This window comes from Sarcophilus harrisii, chromosome 2 (genome assembly GCF_902635505.1).
Source record: "Sarcophilus harrisii chromosome 2, mSarHar1.11, whole genome shotgun sequence".
NCBI lineage: Eukaryota > Metazoa > Chordata > Mammalia > Dasyuromorphia > Dasyuridae > Sarcophilus > Sarcophilus harrisii.
The window spans coordinates 443,111,373-443,131,328 of record NC_045427.1 but is presented as its reverse complement, the minus strand read 5'-3'; positions in this window follow the sequence as shown (position 1 = coordinate 443,131,328).

Below are 19,956 nucleotides of genomic sequence, written 5' to 3'. Positions count from 1 at the left end.
ATAATAAAGATGGGCTGCATTAGGCTGCCTCGCCTGGGAAGCCCAGCAGATGAGACAATGGTGAGTGGATGGCTGGGGAGAGAGGCAATAGAATGCCAGGACCATGCCTTCCTCCTAGCACATGCTGGATTGGCAGTGTGGGACTGAATGAATTCCATCAGGAGCTCAAATTTGGCTGGAGCAATCAATCTTGACTGCTGGCCCAGGAAGAGTATATTTTTTGTGTGGTTAAATTATTTTTAAAAATCTTTTTTGAAAGATAGAATCTTATAGTTGGAAGAGACTTTTGGAGTTGCTTGGTCCAACTTTTCACACAATGTAGGATTGGACTCTGTGATGTCCCTGGATAGGTGGCCATCCTGCTTTGGTTTAAAAATAGGGACAATCTGGTGTGGTGGAAAGAATATTAGATTCAGTGTCAGGGGAATTTATCATTTATTACCTTAATAAAATAACAATAGTGAGTTTTTATGGTTAGCAAAACATTTTACATGTGTTACCTTTTGATTTTCACATCAATCATGTCAGGTAGGTTTGATTGTTCTCCCTATTTTAGAGGTGAAAAAACTGAGACTGAGAGAATTTGAGGGACTTCCAACGTCATTTAGACTCCAGCTCTTTATTCATTACACCTATAACCTCCAACTTCTCTGCCTTAGTTTTTTAATCTAAAAAAAGATAAGAGGTTGATCTACATCAGGGGTTCTTAACCTTAGTGTGAACTTGATTTTTAAAATGTTTTAATAACTCTATTTCAGTATAATTGACTTTCTTTGTAATCCCACATATTTTATTTATTTAAAAACATTCTTCTGGGAAGGGATCCATAGGCTTCACCAGACTGCCAAAGGAGTTCAGGGTATAAAGAGGGTTACGAACTTTTGGTCTAGATGGCCTTGAAGCTCCTTTTTTTAAGCTCTGAATCTGTAATCCTGCAATTTTCAGTGGCAGGAACAGTTCTCATCATTAGAAGTTCTTTCTTTTATCCAGCCAACATCCGCCTCTTTGAAGCTTTTATCCTTTGCTCCTAGTTTTAGCTTTAGGAAGGTGACTCTTTCCATCTTACACATGATGGCAGTCGTAGATGTTGTGTCTCGTGTAGGAGACTATCAGCTCCCCAAAGGCAGGGTCTGTATAATGATTCATTTTTTGTCCCCTCTGCCTAGTGCAGTGTCTGGTACATAGTAGATGCTTAATAAATGTTTGTTGGAGTCAATAAAAGAAAGCAAGCATGCTCTCAGTCTTCTCCCTTCTAATCCCCTCCTCTGGTATCTGCTCCAGTTTAACAATATCCCTCTTCCAATGTGAAGTCTGTAGTAGAATATGGAAGTCTGGTTGAGGCTTGACTCGTGTATAGCACACAGTGGAACTATCACTACCCCTATGGCTGCATGTCATCTTGTGCAGGTTAAGTTTCAGTTAAAGTTTTTAAGCTTAGCACTTAAAGTTTGAAAACAAAAAGCAACCTTCAGTGCTCATCCACCAAGGGAGAGTCAGAGGTAAATGAGACAGAAGTAAAGTCCTTCAAGTTTCAGTCATTGTGGGCAGAGACCCTCATGATACCAGAAAGGTCTGTTCTCCTTTACAAGCTGGCCTTTTCTTCCTATTATGTGGAGAAAATCTTGCTCCCTTTACAGAACTCACCCCTTCTGCTCCTATGGCCCCTAGTTTGGTGATGGATGAGGGAGAAACGAGGGCGAATGATAACCAAATCTTTGGGGTCTGGGGGGAAGGAAAGGGATCACTGGGGTGATTTTCATTATCACACCCACTGTGCCTCTGGACTGGGAACCACTCAGGGCCAAGAATCTCCTTTCCAATGGACAGTTTGATTGGGCGTGACATTTATACAACTTGACTGTCCACTGGACACTCATGAGCTGATTTATACCCAGGGGAGCTGGGCCACTGGCTCTTTAGCAGTGGGGTGACAGCAATGAGGATAAGACCATTTCCTGGCTTCTCTGCCAAACCCCCAGGTCCATTCCAGGATTCTGTTTATAGTGGTCAGGTTGCAATGCTGGATTAATAGAACATCTGCCATGCAACAATGATGGCGCTTCAGCCACCCACTGGGGACCCAGATTTAAATAATAGCCTGTGTTTTGGGAAGAGATGGTTTCTTTGTTAAATGATTCTTTTGCCAGAAGTGGCTGGTTTTATATTCAAAGCTTTATTTTCTGCTGGAGAGTTATAGCCACAGAACATAGAAGAAAAGAATAGGGGAATATCAAACATCAGGATTAAGGACTTTGGGGACCATTTCATCCAGCTCGTCATTTTAGAGACAAAGAAATTGAGGGTCAGAGATGGTGACAGTCACATGGCTGATCTGGGCCTTGAATCCAGGTCTCCTAAATTTAAGTTCATTCTCTTTCCACTATAGGAGGGCTTCTTAAATTTTTTCTTCTTGTGACTCCTTTTTGCCCTAGAAATTTTTACATGACCCCAGGTATGTAGATATATAAAATAGGAATACAAATCAAACATTTACCGATAGGAAATTATAATTTTATCACTTCCCCCACCAAATTCAGTTATATGACCCAATATGGGATTGTGACCTACAGTTTAAAAAACTTTGCACTAGAGCACACTTGTTGACATCTATGGAACACCATATATTTACATGAATTTATTTATCAGATCAGTTAGCTTATCAGATTAAGAATTGTTGTTGTCATTGTCATTGTTGTTGAATTGTTCAATTGTATCCAACTCTTTCTGACACCATAGGCAATAGCATGTCAGACCCTTCACTATCTCTTAAAGTTTGTCCAGCATCATGTTCATTGCTTCCATGAGAATATCCATCTCATCCTCTGCCATCCTCTTTATCTTTTGCATTCACTCTTTCCCAACATCAGGATCTTTTCCAATAAGTCCCATCTTCTCATTATGTGGCTAAAGTATTGAAGCTTCAGCATCAGTATTTGGCCTTCCAGAGAACAACTTGACTTAATTTCTGTAAGTGTTAATTGATTTGACCTCCTTTTGCCATCCATGGGACTCTCAAAAGTCCTTTCCAGCATCATAATTCAAAAGCATCGATTCTGATAATGGAAAAACCATATCATTGACTATGCAGATTTTTGTCAGCAAGGTGATGTCTCTGCTTTTTAGTATGCTATCCTGATTTGCCATAGGTTGCCTTTCAAGAAGCAAGTGTCTTTTAATTTCATGGTTGTAGTCATCATCTGAAGTGATCTTTGAACCCAAAAATATTAGATAGGAGGTTGTAAGAGAATTTGATGAAATATGTTGTTTTATCCTTCAACAAATCAAAATGATGTTTATGCATTACACAGAATTCAAGAACTGTAAAAAACTTTGAGAAGTAATCATTTTAGGGAATAATATTCATATTTAGTAGTTTTATCTAAAGGGTTCTACTTCTGATTAAATAAAGTTGTTGTGGAAGAATATTATAGTCACTGATTCAGTTAATCATGCTATATATTTCTAGTGGTAAAATGAAGAGATTAGATAGAAGGGATGGTTCCTAACTTCCTGTCAAATTCAAAAATTCTATTTTGTTTGCTCTAACATTCAGTGTCCTATAATTCTGTTGTAAGATCTCTTCCAGTTCTAACATTCAATGATATTAGGATCTCTTATAGTTTTAATACCTTATATTTGTTGGCCTAACATCTTGGATTTTAAGATCTCTTCTGGTTCTCAAATTCTATGTTCTAAAGTCCCTTTCAGATCTAACCTTCTCTGATCTAGAATTCAAGTCAAGTTATGAAGTGACTTCAAGATTTATTGTTCACTTAGCATTGTAGGGGAAAGGTACAGTATCTGCTCTCTAAGAGTCTATCACCCTCTTAAGGAGTTAAGAATAGCAAGTATATAGCAATTAGAAAATAATATAAGCATGTAAAATTATGTGTGAAATTGGATATAGTGAAATGTCGAAGTATTTGAAGACAATAAATGCTATGAACTTTTGGCATCGATTTTGGCTTGATTTATTAAGGAAGACTTCCTCGGAGGACGTGAAAGGCAAGTAGTAAAATATAGGAACAGTACTCATCACAGAAAGAGAGGATTATCTTTGAATGAAAAATAGGATCTTTAATCAATAAATCTAATAAATAATAGTAATAAATAATATCAGTGATCATAGCAATTATTATGGCATGCTGCTACTGGGTCCCTAGACTCCAGCTGAGTCAGAATTCAGAGGTAAGCTTTTTTCTTTCGAGGCAAGCCAGGCTCAAAATGAATTCTCTTGAACGAGATGCTATAATCTGTCTGGTTCCATTGCTCACTGTTGGCCAGAACATATTGTTGCCGAAATTAGCTTTATAATGTCATATGGCACATTCCCCCATCTCCCCCCAAACCTCCTTCACAGTCCTGAACAGGAATAGCTGTGACAGCTCCCAACCAGAAGTTGTTTTTCCTTTAAGGATCACATTGGGGGAAAGAAAGCTGTACCTCATGTTCTCTCTGGATTGCTGGTGTTCTGAAAAACTCACAACACTGTTAATTTGCAAGGAGACTCAGCAAACAGGCTTTTCTTTCTCTTCCTCCTCCATCTCTCCCCCAACCTCTCAGAAGCCAATGTTTAGGAGAAGGGGTTCCTCATCTCAGTGAGCTTTTTCTTCACTTATTGCCATGCACCTGGCTGAGCTGGGCCCTGGTTAATTCCATTTGTGCAGATGAAGGATAAAGATCGTTAGTGCTGGAATTAAAATACCTGGTTTCCCACTTAGATTTTTACTACTGTTTGATCTTGTAGATCACTGTAAGCTTCTGAACCTCAATTTCTTCACCTGTAACATAGAGACAATGATTCTTGTACTACCTGTTTTTTTATTGTCATAGACTTTATAGCTGGAAGAGACTTTCATGTTACAGAATCATGGATTTAGAATCAGAAGGGACCTCAGATGTCATCTAGTTCAGGTTGCTTATTTTACAGATGAGGGAAGTGAAACTCAGAGCAACTTGTTGAAAGGCCACATAGGCAGGAAGTAGGAGATCTGGGCCTTGAATCCAGTTCTTCTGGCCTCAGATTTAGAGCATTTTCTACTCTGCAGTAGTACCTTGCAGGGTGGTTGAAAAATGATGCCTCAGAGCATCAATTATATATTTTTCTATGATAGTGACCTTATCATCCTTTCCTTCCTCTTTCTTTTCATTTCAATTGTTCCACCTTTGCCTCCTTGTGCAATGGATTCAAGACTTGCTCTTTAATGGTGTAGGAAACTTCTGGGGAAGAACCTTGCTTTTTCAATGCAGATCTGCAACTGCTTCACAATTAGTCCTAGAAAGCTACCTGGGCTCTGGGAGGCCTAGATGACTTGTCCAGTATCAGCAAGACAATTTGGGGGAGGGAGAGAGGGGAAATAAGAGAAAGAGCAAAGAGAGGGAGGGGAGAGAGAGAGAGAGACAGAGAGACAGAGAGAGAGAGTGAGTGAGACAGAGACAGAGAGAGACAGAGAGACAGAGACACAGAAAGAGAGAGAGACAAAAAGAGAGAGAAAGAGAGGAGAAAGGAGGAAAGAGAGAGGGACAGGATCAGAGAGAGGCACAGAGAGAAGAGAGACAGAGACAGGGAGAGAGACAGAGTGAGACAGAGAGACAGAGACAGACAGACACAGAGAGAGACAGACAGAAAAAGAGAGAGAGAGAGAGGAGAAAGGAAGGAAGAGAGAGAGAGGAGAGGGGGTAGAAATAGAGAGAAGGAAAGACAGAGACAGAGACAGAAATATATAGAGAAAGACAGAGATAGGGAGAGAGAGAAACAGGAGAAACAGAGAGAAGAGAGAAAAAGAGAGAAGTGTATGTGTGTGTGTGTGTGTGTGTGTGTGTGTGTGTGTGTGTATTTGTGTATGAAGTGGGGAAAGGGAGAGGAAAGGGGAAAAGAGAGGGAGAGAGAGAGGGAGAAGAAGAGAGAGAGACAGAGAGAAGGAGAAGAGATGAGAGAGAGGGAGAAGAAAAGATGTAGAGACAAAGAGAAGCACACAGAGAGCACATTTCCATATACAGAGTGAACATAAAAAAACAGCATTATATATGAAACTGTAAATCTCCATGTTATACTGCTTGCTTTTTTTAAAAAAAGTATATAATAAATTCCATGTTTCTTTCCAAACTGTCCTTGTCTACTTAATAATAATGATAATGGCTAATATTTTTGTAATATATACTCTGTGCCAGGCACTATGCTAAATGCTTTACAAATGTTATTTTAATTCATCCTCACAATTACTCTGGGAGGTAAACACTTTTATTATCCCCATTTTCCAGATGTGGAATCTGAGGCAAATAGGGGTTAAGTGGTTTACCCTCCTTCTGTTAGGGTTTTAGACTGGATATGAACTCAGGACTTCTTGACTCTACTGTACTATCTAGCTGCCTGTAACTTCTGTTGTTATTTAGTCCTTTGTTAAGTCATGTATGACTTCATGAACCCATTTGGAGTTTTCTTGGTGAAAATACTAGAGTGGTTTGCCAATTTCTTCTCCAGTTCACTCAGGAAACTGAGGCAAAAAGGGTATGTGAATGGTCCAAAATAATATTACTAGTAAGTATCTGAAGCTGCATTTGAATTCAAATCTTCCTGACTCCAAAACTGGTGCTCCATCCACTCTGCCAACTAGCTGCCTGTTACTTCTGAGCTTCCTTCTTTTGTGCATTTAAAAAAAATGTTTCAGTGGCCTTCTTTTTGGTCATTATTTTTGTGAACTTCCCATTCTTTAATTATGGCCACACCTCCAAATAAATGCTGAAAAAAATTATTCTTGTAACAAATAAACATGGTCAAAGAAAAGGAATCCACCACAATAGCAATGTCCAAAAAAGTATATCTCTTTCTGCACCTTGTAATTATCATGGCTCTGACCATTATTGGGGTTTTCTTGCTATTTCCTGGTTTGCTATTTCCTTAATTTGCTTAGTTATAGGAGCTCTGGAGAATTAGTTGGTCATTTCCTTGATCAGAGTTCTTGCAAAGTCTTGCAAAATTGTTTGTCATTACACTTTACCTACATAAATTGTTCTTTTGATTTTGTTCATTTTACTTTGCATCAATTCATACAAAATTTCTGTTTTTCTGAAACAATTTCATTATTTCTTATTTCAAACTAATATTGCATTAAATTCATATACCACAATTTGTCCCCAATTGATGAGCATATCCCTTAGTTTCTAGTTCTTTTTTTCCTTTGATTTTAATCTCCCCTTTTTTAATCAGGAAATTTGTTTTGCTTTCACTTTTCTTTTCCTAGTATTATCCTTTTTCTTAACACAACTCCTGATTCTCACTTGTTTCCCTGTTGAGTTTGATGTATTTTTAACAAACTAATTGTATATGTGTGTTCAACACTCTTTTGTCTATTTCAGATTAGAATGAGGCTCATTTGATGCCTTCTCCCCCTCTATATTTGTATGATCTCCTCAGGCACTATAATTGTAAAAACAGCAAGTTTCTTTTCTTTCTTCAGTTCAACTTAAAACATTTATTAAGTACCTACTGTGGTGCCAGGCACCATGAGATACAAATAAGAAAAAGAAAAATGTTATCTGCTTATAAAAGGTTTACAATTTAATAGAGGAAAATAACACACTAAAAGAAACTGTGAAAGGGCTGAGGTACTAATGGGTACCCTTGGAGGTATCTTGTTCCAGGGATTTCAGACCACAGAGAATTGCAAATGGAAAGTGAGGTGAGCTCAAAATCTAGATCTTGTTCTCCAAAAAGAGAAGGACATTTAAACCAAGAAGAGCTTTACTGATATGGTCTTTTAACTCTCTTTTCTTTTTTCTGTCTAAACAGAATCAGTCTATTGCTGTTTTTCTTATTTATACCCCTAAATATTCTTTGATGATATTAAGATTTTAAAGGAGCACTTTTGTCTTCTCTGTTATCATACATCATGCAGGCCCTTTCAATGACTCTAGTATATTTTATGTTTCTTGGTTTTTCTTATTTCTTCTGTTTGTGTCTTTAACTTGGCTTTGATCTTCTCATCAGAAATGCTATTATTTGTTTAGAGATTTTCCAATGGGGTAAGTATCAGAAGGAAAGGTCTCAATTATAAAAACAAACTTCACTAAAATAAGAAAAAATATTATTCCATTCAAAATAAATTCCCTTTCTTCCCCCTATCCCCTTCCCATAAGATTGTGCTCAGCTTTCTTGTTTTTGGTTATACCCCATCTTCTCTTTTACTTTTTGGAATTCCAAGACCTCTCACGTACAGCAGCAAATGTCAAGTCTGGTGTGATCCTTGATGCTTGCAGTATTATTTCTTCAATAGAAGAACTCAGATTTTGGTTTTGACATTATTGGAACTTTTCCTTCTAGTGCCTCTTTCAGGAGGCAATGAGTGGATTCTTGCTATCTTTACTTTGCCCTTAAGTTTAAATTGATTTGGGAAGATTTCATTTATAATTTTTCAATATAATATTTGTGATTTTTAAAAAAGAATTGTCATCTGTTGTGATTTGGATCCTCCCCTGTCCCATCTTTGGTATTCAAAGCATTAGCTCTTTATGGTCCTTCATGACATCTCAGGACAATATTAGGACCTCAGAGAGCCTAAACTTGGGCCATCCTAATATAAGGGCAGTTACCCTAAGTCTGAATTCTTTTGCTTCTGTTTCCAATCCCCAGGAGATTTCAAGTCCCCACTTATAGTACTCCCCACTGAGCCAGTATCTTGCTGATTCCTGATATAGAACTTTTTAGGCTCTTTCAATCTCTAGATTATTTCTGGTTGGCTGGGAGGCTATGGTTCTTTGTGCTGGTATTGGCATTGCTGCTGATCCTTTTCTCTACTTCTTGTGGGTTTCAGGCAGCTCTGGGGTGGATGAAGTCATTGCCATTTCCCACTGGATACCTTGATCTTTATTCCTCTTCCTGCCTGCAGGGATAAGGGAGATGCCATTCTGTTGTTTGCCCAGTCTCCTGGGCAAGCTTTATTCTCTCAGCAGGGGACTGATCATACTGAGCTCTTTGACTGACTTCTTCCTGATAACAAGGGATTGTAGAGATCCCATCATGGATTAATCTCCAGGCTGACTTCTTCTTGCTTGCAGAGGACAGAGATATATCATTATTTTTCCCCAAGATCCTCCCTTCTTCCTAACTTTCCAAGAGTAAATTGAGGATATCACAATTCTACCTATCACTCTGGTTTACAATCTAGATATTCTAATGAATTTACTTCCCATATATCCAATCTAAGTCCACATCCTGTGGATTTTACCTTCATCACATCTCTAGTATATTTTCCTTTCTCTCCTCTGAAACTGCCATCATATTGATTTAAGCCTCTTTACTTCACACCTGGATTTTTGTAACAGGTAGGTTAGTTTATCCCATCTAGTCCATCTCTCACCAGCTGTCAAAAGGATCATTCTAAAGTACAGTTTTGACCATGGGACCATTGTTATCTCTACTCTGCATCCCAGTGGCTCCCTATTACCTCTAGGATCAAATATAAAATCTTTTCAGCATTCAAATCCCTTCATAACTTGTATTGCCCTCTTAAAGGTGTTCCCCCCTCAACCCATCCAGACTTCTCACAATTTTCTCACCTTAACATACTCTCTGATCCTTCTTGTTCCTTCTACAAGACATGCTATCTCTCACCCATGCATGGAACCCCTTCTTATCTCCACCTCCTGATTTGCCTGACTTACAGGAATCAGCTGCAATCCCTCCTACAAGAAGCGTTTCTTGGTCCTCATTGATGCTAATGCCTTCCCTTTGTCATCGTCAGTTTATCCTGTTTATATGTGGTTGTTTTCAAGTTGTTTCTTCCCAGTAGAGTGTGAACCCCTTGAGAGTATTTTTTGTCTTTGTTTTCTCACTGCTGAGCATGTAGTAGGTGCTTAATAAATATTTATTGACTGACTAACTGATTTATTCAATCTTGTGAGAATTTCAAGTTTTTGCTGAACCTAGGCATGAAGATGCTGAGCTGTGTGCCTTCTGTTCAGGCTGTCATCTTGGGTGGAAATCCCTCATGTCAGACTCTTGAAGGCTTTTCTGGAGGTGTAGGTACTTAGGTAGTTGATAGCAAGTTGGAAAAGGTTGAGAATAGGTGTAGTATTCCTGCCTTCTGAGCACCAGCCCAGCTAAGTTTATATTAGAAATGTTTCTGGGGAATTTTTAAGCCAAGAAAATTTTGAAGACTCTCTCCTAAGTTATGAAAGTTTTAGAATCTGCATTGTAGAAGAAATATCCATAATAACCAGATCACTTCAAAAGTGTCAAAGCATTATTATCCTCAAAATATTAAAGTATTATCATCTATATTATCATCTATATGACCTTCATTGCCCCCCAGTCCTGCCTCATCCCTACAACCATCATCCTTGTATTTTCCATTTCCTGTGGCCCTCATTTTATACATTTTTATGCTCTGAAAAGTTAGGTGTAATTTAGAATTTGGGGAATTGGATCTGATGTAAATGGATCCCTTGGGGATACTTTTGGAACAGATAAGAGCCCTTCCTCCAGTTTATTACTTGTGAAAATCCCAATTTGCTTATATAGGTTATCCTTATTTTTCAAATGAGCTATGTTCCAAAAGGATGCTTGAAATCAGAATATAGGATATTGATGATAAAACAATGGTGATGATAGCTGACACTTATATGCTGCTTTAAGATTTATAAAATGCTTTATATACATTAGCATATTCTTTCATGGAAACAATATAACACAGGAGAAAAGATGGTACTTTATAGTTGCAAAAGCATCAGATTTGAACTCAGAAGATCTCTGTTTAAATCCCAGGTCTTCTTACTACCCTCCCCTTTCTGGATTTTGTTTTCCTCCCAGTAAACTCAAAGGGTTGCGAGGGCATTAACTACTTGATAAAGATTTCCTATTTGACAAAAAACTGCTAGATTAGTGGAAAGTGTGACACAAATTAGGCTTAGATCAATACCTTATGCCATTTATCACAACAATCTCCAAATGAATGTGATTTAAATATAAAATGTCATAATATAAAAAAACTAGAGGACAAAGAAACAATATACATTTCACAGCTGTAGCTAGGGGGAAAATTTTTATCTAAAGCATGGATAGAGATTATAATAAAAGACAAAATGAACATTTTTTATTAAATAAAGTGGAAAAAGTCTCTGCACAAGCAAAATAAATGTAGTTAGAATCAGAAAGAGAAAAATTGATTTTGAAAAATTTTTCACAGTCAATTTATATCTGATAAAGGCCTAATATCCAAGGTATATAAAAACTTGATATAAATACATAAGAATTACAACCATTTCTTAATAGATGCTACGAGCAGGTAATTCTCAAATAAGGAAATACAAGGCATTTACAATCATAAAGTTCCAAAACACCAATAAAAAGAGAAATAAAAATTAAACTCAATATATTGCCAAAATGTCTTAAAAAAGGTAAAATAACAATTTTTGGGGGGTTGTAAGGGGTTTGGAACATTAGTGCAATGTTGGTGGAGCTGTGGCTTTGTTCAGACATCCTGGGAACATAATTTGGGACTATATTCTAAAAATCACTAAATTGAATATGCTTTTTGATTCAGAAATATTACTATTAGGCTTGTACCCTCCCAAAGAAGTCAAAAACAAAGGGAAAAGATGCATGTGTAGAAGAGTATTAATAGCAACATGTTTTGTTAACAAAGGATTGGAAACAAAACAGCCAACAATCCATTTGGAGAATGACATAGCTACTATGGCATTTTCTTGGATGAAGAGAAATAAGGACTATGATATATTCAAAGAAATTTGGAGAGACATACATGAATTTATATAGAGTAATGTGAGCATAACCAGAACAATTTTTGTGATGACATGACAATTTAAGAAAGGAAAATAACTCTGAAAGACCATCTCTAAGGTGCAGAGTCCTCATGAACTTTGCACTCTCTTCCAACTCTACATCTCATGACATAAGGATTCCAGAGTGGGTGGTTTGGATGATTCAGCCAAGGTCAAGGATTTTATGTCCATAAGGATTAAATTTCTCTGTTCTTTGGACACAGTACACTCTCCAATCCCATCCCAGGCATTTCAGAAAAACACACCATTGGCCATAGAATTATAGAACCATAAGCTTTAGAACTAAAAGGGATCTTTAAAGGTCTCTACATCTAACTCCCTCATTTTAAGAGGAGAAAATGGTCCAGAAAATAGGTACTAATGAAGTTAACAATATACTGCTTTAAAGTTTACAAATAACTTCATCATATCATTTGATTTTCATAAGTCTGTGATATAGGTCCTATTATTATCTTTTTTTATATACACTCCAGTGGACCCCTATTTTCACATATAAGATATTCATCCCATCTCTGAGCCTATGCAAGAACAGACTCCCATTTCATAAATTCTCCTTTCTTAACTCCACCTCTGAGTTCCCCTGGATCCCTTGAACTCTCAGTTCAAATTTCACCTTCTGTAGGATATTTTTCCTGGGTTCGCTCAACTCCTCTCAATTTAACACCCATTTACTCTGTATACAGAGTGTCCCAAGAGATTTAGTATAGTTTTAAGCTAACAAGGCTTAAATCTTGAATAGACCAAATTATTTACAAGTCTCCCCCATTAGAATGTGAGCTTCTTGAGGGAAGAGGTTATGTTTTTTATCTTTCTTTGCATTCCCAACAGTATAGTACCATACCTGACCCATAGCAAGTATGTGTTTAATAAATACTTTTTGATTGGTTTGGTTATTTATTGATATCTTGATGTAGGAAGAAATATATTATAGTAGCAGAACCAGGATTTGAGTCTAGGTACTCTATTCTAAATCTTATCATTACCCCATGTGTCATGAGGAGATGAGAGACTGGTAAAAAGAAATGGAACTCCTAGTAATTGGAAGGAGAAGAGCCATTTCTGTAGACTGAGGACAACATATTTTTAAAGAATGCAAGGTGTCAGTGGGAGAATACATGCTTCTTCATTTAAGTTCACTTTAGGTAACCCATGATTTAACACATGATTTGAAGATCCTAGGATCCTAGATTAAGACCTTAAGAGGATCAGATGCTATTTTGAAGAATTATATCTATTAAGTAATTTGTCCAGGTTCACAGAGGTAGTAAATAAATAAGGTGAGATCTAGATCCAGATTTATGAAAATTCTTCATATTCTCATCCCTTGACTAGTACAAGTGGTAATTCCTCTTTTCTTGTTGCTAAGGAACTTCTTATTGAGTCCCATTCACTGACATAGATCTGACTGGCAGCTCTTACTCTCCCACGGTAGGAATTGACCCTCTCTGATTACTCCAATCTTTGGACATGAGGGACAGAGCCTTCATTCTTTTATCAAGCATCCAGGGGTTACCTCCAAAACTCCTGCCCCTTACATTCCCAATCTCTTGTCACTGAGACCCTGTCAGAGCCTTCATGTCTCGATATGCCTTATTCCCCCCGACTCCAATGGGCCCCCTGAAGAGCCTTCTCTTGCCAAAATCTAATTTTTTTTATTAAAATTCTTTCATCAGCAATTATTATACACATTAGAGCCAGGCAGCCTGACGTTTCCACATCACTGGAGCCAAGTAAATATTTCTTGAGGGAAGGACAGTAAAGAGAATAACAATATATTTTCCCAGTGGAATTTCTAGTGGCTGATGCTGCTGGCTAAGATCTTTGGTTTACATATTAGGTGAGTAGATAGGGGAATGGTTAATTCTCAGATTCATGAGAGAGGCCTCCCACAAGTGGGTATTAAAATGGTTATGTCCATGGGCTAGAAATAAGTTTAGAGCACTTTGAAATAGACTAATTGCCCTATCAAAAGTCCCTGTGATGAAGGGACCTCACTAATCTAGGTCAATTTTCACCTGAAGAACATGAATTTCTTCTATCTAACATATCTGAGAAGTGGTCAACAACCATTTTGCAGATCTCCAGTCAAAGAACTTAGGACCTAGTCCTGGGAGAGTCCACTTTTGGGCAGCTTTGATAGCTACAAAGATTTTCCTTACATAGAAATGAAAACCTCCCTAAAGCCTCTGTTTATTGTTCCCAATTCTCTTGTTTGTAATTAAAAGCTTTTTATTTTCAAAACATATGCATGGATAATTTTTCAACATTAACCCTTGCAAAACCTGTGTTCCAACACTCCCCAAATTGTTCCCAATTCTTTACCTTCAGGGACAAACAAAATAATTCAGTTTTTTTTTATGAAAACCATTCAAATAATGAAGATAATCATCTCTATTCTGAATCTTCTCTTCTCTTAGGTAAGTATTCCTTACTCCTTCAACCTATTTTTACATGGCATAAACTCCATAAGCTTCTCCATCGTGGTTGCTCTTCCCTGAATGTTTTTCAGTTTATCCACATTTTCCCCAGGCTGTGTACCCCAAAATGAATACAATATCCCAGATGTGCTTTGACTAGCTATAAAAGGGCATGCTTGCTGCAGGGACTGTATGCTAGAGCCCATATGACAGATGGGAAAATGTCTGAGAGAGCCCCATTCCTTGTCCTACTAAGAAAAGACTATAACTATGCTATGTGTGAGTTCAGTTTAGTCCCAAGGGACTTAATCAGTAGGTAATAAAAAATTTTATTAAAGGATATATTTTCCAGGAGATCAATCAATTAATCAATCATTCTATCCATCAATAACACATTATTACTCTCTTCAAAATCAGCCTCCTAGAAAGCACTGCTGCTCCCACCCCTGCCACCATCGTCCCAGTTGTAGTCATAGCCCTAACCTCTTAAAGAGGTTAGTACTCTGTGACAGAGTGATGAATCTCATAGCTATGTGGATGATTCTCAAATTGATATTTCCAACCCTTATCTCTCTCCTGAGCTCTAGTCTCCCATTACCGAATTGCTTGTTGAACATTTTAAACTGGATGTCCCATAGGCTTTTCAAATTCAATACATTCAAAACAGAACTCATTATCTTCTCCCTCCAAATACTTGCCTCTTCTGAAACTCCCTATGACTCTTGAGGGCATCTCCATTCCTTCTAGTCTCCCTAGCCTCCCAAACATGTTTTATATGTGTTCCTTTTCTCTATTCACATGGCTCAGTTCAGGCTCCTTTAAACTCTTATCTGTACTATTGCAGTAATCTACTAATTAGTCTCCTTGTCTCAAGTCTGGCCAATCTATCTGTCTCCTATAAAGCTCCCCAAATGAGGTTTTAATGGAGTTTTCCCAAAGCACAGGTCATATCCATGGTCAGTAAATTCTCATTGCTTCTTATTACCTCTAGAAGCAAATATAAGCTCTTTTAGGCATTTGAAGTCTTTCCCAACTTTTCAGCTTTATTACACATTACTCTCCTTCACGTACACTAGGGTCCCTCTGATTTTCTTACTGTTCTTCAGATAGGACATCCCGTTTACTGTCTCCATACCTTTGTAATGACTATTCCTTGATTCCTGAAACCTCCAACAGAATCACTCATTTCCATTAAAATAGCTCTAGTCACTTTCTCCACAAAGACTGACTCCCCACTCTCTCCCCTCTCCTGCTACTTTCTTTCTATTCACTTAGTATTTATTTTGTGTATGTGTATGTGTGTTTATAGACACACACACACACACACACACACACACACACACACACATATACCCCTCCCTACCTTCTGGCAAGGGGTTGGCAGGCTTCCAAAAATCCTGGAATTTTTTTTTTTTTAATTTTTTTGCATTTTGGAGAGAAGAAACTCTTTTCTCAGTTTGGGAAGAGAAGTGCCTATAGTCCTATGGCAGCAGCTAGTGTCTGTCACATCTGTAATTCCCTTCTTTAAGAACATGAGTGATGACTTTAAAATGGACAAGCTTCAGATATGTAACTATGGATATCATGGGTGATCTTTAGTAGCAGGAGAAAACCCAGCAGAGAAATGGACGATTTTTAGCCCACCTTTGCCTTGTTTCCACTTAATTGTGTGGGTGTTTTTTAAAAAAATTCTGTTTAGAATACATGTTCCACATTGAATATTTCTTGTAGACATCTGTCATTGCTTAGTACATATGTTGCCTGGTGTTCTTTATTATGGATATGAGGGTGTGATGAGAACCATGGAGGAGAAAGTTATCTTCCCTAATACAGGGCTGGGAACTTAAACTCCATCCCATTGTAGGAAGGAAGGAAGAGAAGGAAGAAGAAAGGAGAGGAAGGGAAGGAAGGGGAAAAGGAAGAGAGAAAGGAAAGTAAGGAAAGGGAAGGAATAAAGAAGAAAGGGAAGGAAGACAAGTAAGGAAAGGAAGGGAGGAAAGAAGAAAGGGAAAGCAAGCAAAGGGGGAAAAAAGGAAAGAGAAGGAAAGGAAGGAATGAAGCAGGAAAGAAAAGATGGAAGGAAGGAAGGAGGGAAGTAAGGAAGCAAGCATTTATTGATTCCTATAAATTCTAATCCTAACTGTGCCTAATTCTAACCAAAGGGTTGGGGATACAAAAAAAAGGGAAAAAAACGGTAGTTTCTGCCCTCAAAGAGCTTATATTCAATGCACAAAAGACAATTGAAAAGTGTGGGGATGGAGAGAATGAAGGTAACAGGGCTTTGAAGGCTTGATTTCGAAGAGTGGAAGCCAGGAACGGATTTGAGAGCTGAATGAGGACCAGCTCCCTCCACAAAATGGAGGCCATAGGAGGAACTTACCAAGGAAGGAGACAAGCTTTAGAAAAAGAAGTTCCATGTTGAGAAGACGTGGGGATGATTAGACATTTCAGGTACTGAAGAAAGTCCCAGAATGAGGCAGTGTGACTTTGTTATCTGAAAGCCAGAAACAGGGACTAGAGAGTTTTATTCTTTGAGGCTGTAAATACGAACCATTTCATGACTACACTTTCAAGTGTAGAACCGTTATGAATGCTGTTCATATTTTACAATCTGCCTTATAAATATAAAATGATATTACATCTCTATATATACATGTTGTTTTTCCCCAAATAATGTAAACTTGAGGGCAGTGACTGTCTCATTTAATCTGTGTGTCTCTAGTACCTGGCACATCATACATGTTTAATAAATGATTGTTTATTATTTGCCGAGGACTGCATAACCACATGACATCTTCAGTCACCATTATGATGAACCCTGCTAGCTTGGAAACCAGCCCTCCCACATGGTTGTGAGTGGGAGGGACAGAAGATTGAAATGGTTTCTATTATTTTCTAAAATTAGCATCCCCTTTCACCAAATGATGTTCCTGTTTCCTACACCAGTTCTCATCACTTAACCTAACCAATTGAGAAACCCATAATTGGTAATTTTTCAGATAGTTAGGTGGAGCAGTGGATAGAGCCCCAGGACTGGAGTCGGGAACACCCATTCTTGAGTTCACATCTGGTCTCAGATATTTCCTAGCTGTGTGATCTGGGCAAGTCACTTAAACCTGTCTGCCTCAGTTTTCTCATTTGTAAAATGAGCTGGAGAAGGAAATGGCAAACGATTCCAACAGCTTTGCCAAGAAAGCCCCGGATGGGATCATGAAAAGCTGGTCATGACTAAACTGACCAAAGAATAACAAAACACACTTAACAAACTCGCAGCTGTTCCCCAAAGTGATTTGATATAGATTTACCAGGTAAAAACTATGGAGTTTTTCTCCATGTCCTTTCATCCTAATCCAATTTAATCCTAGCTCTCCTGCATCCCTAACTTCCTTTCCCTTCTCCTCCCATTGCACCTTCTGGAATCTCTGTCATTAATAAATTCTTCATCCTTTTGCTCTGACTTTCATACTCTTTCCATTATCTTATGTTCTCATAAACCTACATTCTTAGCACGACTCCTCATGCTCTAGGCACTTTCCCACTAATGGTTGTTCCTTCCTCCCATGACTGACAGCTAAGGTCAGAAGGAGGGATGGGGCTATTCCTTTCCCATCACTGCTTCTTTCAGACCTTCTCTCTGCTGAATTTATTCAGCATCAGCTTCTTCATTGAGCTTAACTCTTTCTAGAACAGCTGGCCCAGATGCTGACTGGAATCATCTGCCAGCTTCCAGGTCATTCTTGCTCCTTCCTCTTCACTCTAACACTGACCCCTGAGGTCTTTTGTAGTCACATTGGTAAGCTTTTCAATAATCTGGTCTCCCAGGCCATTAGCTTCAATTACCATGGTCTTGTCCACTCCAGCTCAATTTCCCAAAGGGATGGCCATATCATAAATCTTAATCATACTGTCCTATCCCCATGACCTTGAAATTAAGAGAAAGAAGGTACTAGAATTAAGAGGGGTTGGGAAGGTTTCCTGTATAAGGTGAGATTTTAGATAAAATGGAAAGAAAGCCAGGAAGACCAGTGGTCAGAGAAGAGGAGAGAGAAAACATTCCAGGCAAGGGAATAGACAATGAAGAGATGAGAACTGGTGTATCTCTTGGATCAAACAAAGGGCCAGTGCCAGTGGATGCAAGAGTACATATGTATCCAGGGGCAAGGTGTAAGAAGATTGGAAAGAGTCTTAAAAGAGGAAGCTACATTTTGAAGGACTTTGAATACCAAACAGAGCATTTTGTATTTGTTCCTAGAGACAGTAGAGAGCCATTGGAGTATATTGAATAAGGTATGGCAGAACTGGATTTTTGACTTTGTGGAAAATCACTTTAGTGGCTCAGTGGAGGGTGGAATGGCATGAGGAGAGACTTGAAGGAGTCTGATCCATTAGCAGGCTATTGCTGTTATAAGGGCAAGAGGTGGTGAGAGCCCATTCAAGAACTGATAGCAGTGTCAGAGGAGAAGAGGGGACAAGTTTGAGAGATGCTGCAAAGATAAAATTGATAGACCTTAGCAACAGTTTGGATGTGAGGGATGAACAATAGTGAGGAATCCAGGTTTACTCCTAGGTTGGAAGCCTTTAGGACTAGAAAGATGGAGTCATACTCTATAGAAATAGGGTAAGTAAGAGAGAAAGAGGGCTTAGGGGGATGATAATGAATTCAATTTCAATATTTTAAGACATTTATTGGACATCTAGTTCAAGATGTCTGAAAGGCATTTGGGGATACAAGATTGGATGTTAGCCAAGAGAATGGGAAAAGGTAGATTTGAGAATCATCAGCATAAAAATAATAAAGTCCATGGGAACTGGTGAGATCATCAAGTGAAGTAGTATAGAAGGGAAATAGAAAAGGTCTTGAGACAAAACCCTGAAAACATCTATAGTTCCAGGTGTGAGTTTGGGGAACTAGCTGCCGGGAGGAGTCATATAGGTAGGAAGAAGACCAGAAGAGAGAAAAGAGAATCAAGGAGACTGCAGAGAGGACAAGGAGAATGAGGACTGAAAAAAGGCCAATGGATTTGACAACTAAGATAATGTTAGTAACTTTGGAGACAGCCATTTCTTTTGAATGATGAAATTGGAAGCCAGATTATTAGGAGTTAAGAGTGACAGAAGAGAAAATGGAGGCACCTATTGTAGACGACTTTTTCAAAGAATTTAGGAACAAAGGGCAGAAGAGATAGAGGATGATGGCATAGATGGAAGGATCAAGTGAGAGTGGGGAAGACATGAACATGTTAGTTTTTCCAGATGGGGAAGATATGAACATGTTAGTCAATAGAAAATAAGTGGTGTGACTGATGCTAAGTGAAATGAGTAGAACTAAGAGAAGTGAATACAACTATGTACTGTGTACATAGCAACAACAACATTATGTGATGATGAACTCTGATGGAAGTGGCTCTTTTCAACAGTGAGATTATTCAGGCCAGTTCCAATGATCTTGTGATGAAGAGAGCCATCTGCACCCAGAAAGAGAACTTTGGGAACTGAGTGTGGTTCACAACATAGCATTTGCATTCTTTTTGTTGTTGTTTGCTTGCATTTTGCTTTCTTTCTCATTTTTTCCTTTTTAATTTGATTTTTCTTGTGCAACATAATTGTGGAAATATGTATAAAAGAATTGCAGATGTTTAATAAATATTGGATTACTTGCTGTTGGGGGGGTGAGTAGGGGAGAAGGGAGGGGAAAAATTTAGAACACAAAGTTTTGTGAAAATTATCTATGCATATGTTT